The sequence below is a fragment of the Dipodomys ordii genome, unplaced genomic scaffold (genome assembly GCF_000151885.1).
Source record: "Dipodomys ordii isolate 6190 unplaced genomic scaffold, Dord_2.0 Scaffold123, whole genome shotgun sequence".
Taxonomy (NCBI): Eukaryota; Metazoa; Chordata; class Mammalia; order Rodentia; family Heteromyidae; genus Dipodomys; species Dipodomys ordii.
Genome location: NW_012267339.1, coordinates 991721 through 997274, shown reverse-complemented (window position 1 = coordinate 997274; position 5554 = coordinate 991721). Strand labels below are relative to the sequence as shown.

At 38.8% G+C, this 5554-nt stretch overlaps 1 pseudogene across 1 annotated transcript; it reads left to right on the top strand.

Moving 5' to 3' along the window:
• The first annotated feature begins 694 nt into the window (after nucleotides 1-694).
• LOC105995914 lies at nucleotides 695-1613 on the top strand (annotated as a pseudogene). The gene has a single exon (XR_001175585.1). The product of XR_001175585.1 is annotated as a myosin regulatory light chain 12B pseudogene (transcript).
• Nucleotides 1614-5554: the final 3941 nt, after the last annotated feature.

The following is a 5554-nucleotide window of genomic DNA, read 5'->3' as shown; positions in this document are numbered from 1 at the left end:
TTCTTAAAAAGTATAAATATAAAACATACTGCAATTTAAATATAGTTCTCAAAAGAGTACTGTAAGCAAAATATAATTACTCTCTCTTTTGATGTATTTCAAAGTACTAGTGCCACTTAAATTTGTTTTAAAAAGTAATACATTTAAGAAAAAAAAAGTAATACATTTAGCTAATCTAGGATAATCTCAGCTCAAGACACCTAATCACATTTGCAAAGATCCTTTCTCCGAATGGGGCCACATCCTCAGGTTCTGGAAGACATATATTTTGAGGCTCACAAGAAATGTTTTTCAAATGAAAAAGTACATGAATAAATCCTGTGCTTCTTGGGGCTGGGAAAGTGGCTCAGTGGTAGAGCACTTGCCTTACACGCATAAGGCCCTGAGTTTGATTCCTCAGTACCACAGAAGCAAAAAGAAAAAAAAATACTGTGTTTCTTGCATACATAAAGGATAAGCACAAGAAATACTGCAATTTTAGCATCTACCTTCTATTTATAAATCAATTTTGCAAATCATACACAGTTGTTGTATGATGTTAAGATTCTGTTATGGTAATGCCAAGTAAAAATTCTTAAATAAAAGAACACAGTTAGAAAATGTATATAATAATTCTAACTGGATTAGTGTTTTTCTTGAGGATTATTTTTTTCAGATTAAAAAAATTTAGATTTCGACCAGTGCCGCCGCCACAGCCCAGCGTTCGTCGCCCACGCTAGTCCAGTTGCGCCGAGCTGCCCCGAAGCTGGTGTCTGGCCCCGGAACTAAACAGTCACCATGTCGAGCAAAAAGGCCAAGACCAAGACTACTAAGAAGCGCCCACAGCGTGCAACGTCCAATGTGTTTGCTATGTTTGACCAGTCCCAGATCCAGGAATTCAAAGAAGCCTTCAACATGATTGACCAGAACAGAGATGGTTTCAACAACAAGGAAGATTTGCAGGATATGCTTGCTTCTCTAGGGAAGAATCCTACTGATACATACCTGGATGCCATGATGAATGAGGCTCCAGGCCCCATCAACTTCACTATGTTCCTCACCATGTTTGGTGAGAAGTTAAATGGCACAGATCCTGAGGATGTCATCAGAAATGCCCTCTCTTGCTTTGATGAGGAAGCAACAGGTACCATCCAGGAGGATTACCTGCGGGAGCTGCTGACAACCATGGGCGATCGCTTCACAGATGAGGATGTGGATGAGCTGTACCAAGAAGCCCCTATTGACAAAAAGGGCAATTTCAATTACATTGAGTTCACACGTAACCTCAAACACAGAGCGAAAGACAGAAATGACTGAAAACTTCAGCCTGCATTTCACAGTTACATTATCTTGCTCTACTTCTCAGACACCTCTCCTGCCCTCATAGGACCTGCTGCATGCAACTTAGTCTCACAGCTTTGCTTTGTTTTCCTTCTTCGATGTATTTATTCCAGAACTTTCTGCCATTTAGCACTTGTATTATCAGACTGGAAATGGGGACAAAGTTGTAAATTGTATTGAAAAACAGGTTGCGAATAAAAATCAACAAGTGTGAAAGCCCAGGAAAATATATCCTTATTTCTGGTTTTGCTGGATTTTTACATTTTTATATAATAAAAATACTATTTTGAAAGAAAAAAGAAAAAAAATTTAGATTTCACATAAACTCCTTTGTCAAGTAAGAGATAAATGGAGAAGGCAGCATAGAAATAGAAGAAGGGATCAGAAAAAGTCTTTTCTCTTGGTTCCTTAAAACAAAATTCCTTTCAAGAATCAGAGATTGAAGGAAGACCAGCTGTTTGTTCTTGTAGAGAATTATATTTGTATGTTTCATAAACAGAACAGGTTGGGAAGTTACAGACATAGAAAAAATATAATAAAAAGGTCTAGATTCATTTCTTGTTTGGTTTTAATATAGTCATTTTCTTTTTCTACTTTCAATATGACCAAAAGATTTAGTTTGAGTAATGCCACAGGAATGTGGTTTCAAAGAGGAAAAATGTTCAAATATCTGCCTCCCTGTTCGTCTCTTTAAAAACAGAATAATTGGTTGGGTGTCAGTGGCTCTCGCCTATAATCCTAGCTACAGGAGGCTGAGATCCCAGGATCTCAGTTCAAAGCCAGCCCAGGCAGAAAAGTCCATGAGACTCTTATCTCCAATAAACCACTCAGAAACAGGGAAGTAGCACTGTGGCTCAAATGGTAGAGTGCTTGCCTTGAGATGAAGAGCTAAGGGGTAGTGCCCAGAATTCAAGCCCCACGACTGACAAAATAAATAAATAAATAAATAAACACTAATTTACTATTGTGTGTGTGTATATATACATATATATGTATATATAGAGGGAGACACAAAGATATCCTAGAGATTCCCTTCATTTTGCTGATGTTTCTGCCCTTTCTTATAAAAGTGAATAAATATAAAACATACTGCAATTTAAATATAGTTCTCAAAAGAGAATTGTAAGCAAAATATAATTATTCTTTTGATGTATTTCAGAACACTAGTGCCACTTAAATTTGTTGAAAAAGTAATACATTTAGCTTGTATATGTTTTGGGGCCAGATCCAATGTTTAATTTTTCAATATAATTTATCCAGAGATGGTTCTTGACTTTTTCTGGGAAACCCATGAGTCTTTATAAATAGAAAATTGAAAGCAGGAGAATTTAACTTCAGCCTTTAGTTTGGGAAGATGCAAACAGCTGGGGCATGTAGACATTTCAGTAAGACTCTTCAAAGGCCACAGACTGGAGGAGGAAGAAATACAGAACGTCTCAGACATGTCTGTTCAACTCTCAGCAGGATTGACAGGCTCCAAATTATATTCTCCTCTTTCCTGTCTTCCCTAAACATGTGTGTAACTTTCTAATCATGCTGTTTTATTGAATCTTTCCTTCCTCCCTACCTCCCTTTCTCCTTTCTCTCATTTTTCTTTTCTTTTTTCCTTTCTTTCTTCCTTCCTTCTTCTCCTTTCCCTTCCCTCCCTTCCCCCTTCCCTCCCCTTTCCTCTTCTCCCCTTCCTTCCTTCCTTCCTTCCTTCCTTCCTTCCTTCCTTCCTTCCTTCCTTCCTTCCTTTCTTCCTTCCTTCTTTCCTTCCTTCAACCTTCTTTCCTTTTCTTCCTCCTTTCCTTCCTTCCTGAGTCTTGACTTTATGGCCTTGAGTGGATTTTTCATTCATAGATGGCACTCTAGCTTTTTGCTTACTGACTACTGATAAGAGATCTGTCTACCTGGCCTGGCTTTGAACAGTGGTCCTCAAATCTCAGCCTCCTGAGTAGCTAGGATTATAGTTGAGTCATGAGAACCAACTGTCTTTTCCTTTCTTTCTATTTTGTCAAAGTCTGCCCTGGTTGGTTCTACTAATAAATCCAAGATTTGGAGCATCATTCTTCTTCCAGGACTTCTGGCCAATAGCACTAATTAATAACAATATTATTCCTGGATTTGGTCTTAAACACAATTCTTCAGGTGACTATTTGCTTGCTCAAAAGTTGCACAAGATGATTTTTTTTGCGTTTCCCCCCTAATTCATGAGCTGGGATCCATATAACCTGTGTAGCTCTTGATAAACTCCTTCTTCATGGAGGTGGAATCTTGCTTACTCTATTTTACCTACTATTTTGCTACTCATAGGACTCCTGCTAAGAACCACACTGCTGCCTGGCTCCCCCATCTCCTAGTCTACTTGCTGGATCAGAGTCCTTGGTGCAGAGGGCTGTCTCAATTAGATCTGAGATCACTACACCTCAATTACTACACATTTCTGTGTGCTGCATTTAATTGCAAGGCGCCTCTGCATTGGAGCCTGCTATCGCTTGAATTCAGTTTGTACTGAATTTCTATTGAGTGAGATTCTTGAGATCCAGTCACATGTTGGTTCAAGAAGACTGCTGCTATAACACCCACACATTTGACCCAGTTGTTTCCTTTATAATATGCAATTTTGTCAAAATTAAATGCAATGACATTTTTTTAAAGTGGAAAGGATTTTATTTGACAAAGAAAATAGGGACATGAAAATAGGAAAAAGAATTGCTTTATGTATAAATTCAACATCTCACAATAGCTCTTTCAAAATAACTGTATAAGCCAGGTGCCAGTGGCTCGTGCCTGTAATTCTAGCTACTTGGGAGGCTGAAATCTGAGGATTGTGGTTTGAATCCAGCAGAAAGTCTGTGAGACTTTTATCTCCTATTAACCAGAAAAAAAACTGAAAGTGGATATATGGCTCAAGTGGTAGAGTGTTATTCTTGAGGGGGAAAAGCTAAGGAAGAGCACCAGGACCTGAAATCAAGCCCCAGTACTGGTGAGCACAGATACACACACACACAATTGTTGCAAAAACTGAGAATCATTATGGAATATTTACATAGGTGTATAATGGACATTGATGGTATTTATCCCTCATCCTCATCCCCTGTCTTTGGCTCCCTTGGTCCCTTTCCCTTTGTGCCTCCCTTCAACTAGTTCCCCATTGAAGCTCATGTGTTTTTATTTGTGTTTATAGATCTAGGTTATAAGATAGTTTCTAGAATAAAGTAAGCATTTAATAAGAGATGTTATATAAATTCTGGTATCACTATCATCATCATCATCATCATCATCATCATCATCATCATCATCACCACCACCACATCTACAAGGGCCTCAAACCTAATTCAAGAAAGACTTCTGCAATGATCAGAACCTCATTTTTTTGTTATGTATCTGAAAAAAAATCACATTTGCAGGAAAGTTTTCTTCAATTTTTACCAAGTATCTGGAAAATCTTTTCTGAAAAGCACTTTCTTTTAAAAGTGTGATTCTGGCTCAGGTGAGGGTGGTTCTCACCTAGCTACTCAGGAGGCCGAAATCTGGAAGACTGAAGTTTGAACCCACCCTGGGGAAGAAAAGGCTGAAACTCTCCAAGATAATCAGCAAAATGTCAGCCTAGAGGCATGGCTCAAGAGGTAGTGGTAGAGCACACACTGAGCAAGCAAGCAGAATTAGCACAATAACCTGAGTTTAAATCCCGGTACTGCCAAAACAAAATGTGTGATTCAGGGAAGTCAAGGGTGAACTTGGTTCAAGTGATAGAGTGCCTGTCTCACAACCATCAGGGCCTGAGTTTAAATCCTAGTATCACTACAAGTGTGAGTTAATCACTTTACATACTCACATTCAGTATTATAAAAAAGAATTATTGGTTGGAGAGGAAAAGCCAAATCCACAGAGCTGGTGGTTTGGTCAGGGCCAGCTAGACCAGGCAAACCTCAAAGGCACACTCTGAACTCTTGGCATGAATGGCTGGACAGGCTGCCAGGCTATTCAAAGGCCATGAAAATAAACAAATGAAAAAGCTACTTCTATTTCCTCTGAGGATTCCCTCATTAGAACTGCATATATCTTCTAAAGGCCAAGAATGAGGAGCTGAAAGACAGAAAAGACTTGGTTAGTTGTTCCCACAAACCAGTTTCTTTGTAGAAGACACTGTTTGTTGAGAGAAAGGGATGCTTCAGTTGCACATTCTGTTGGGAATTGGGCAGCATTGATACATTCATTTGGTGTGTGGTCCTGACTATACTTGCTACAG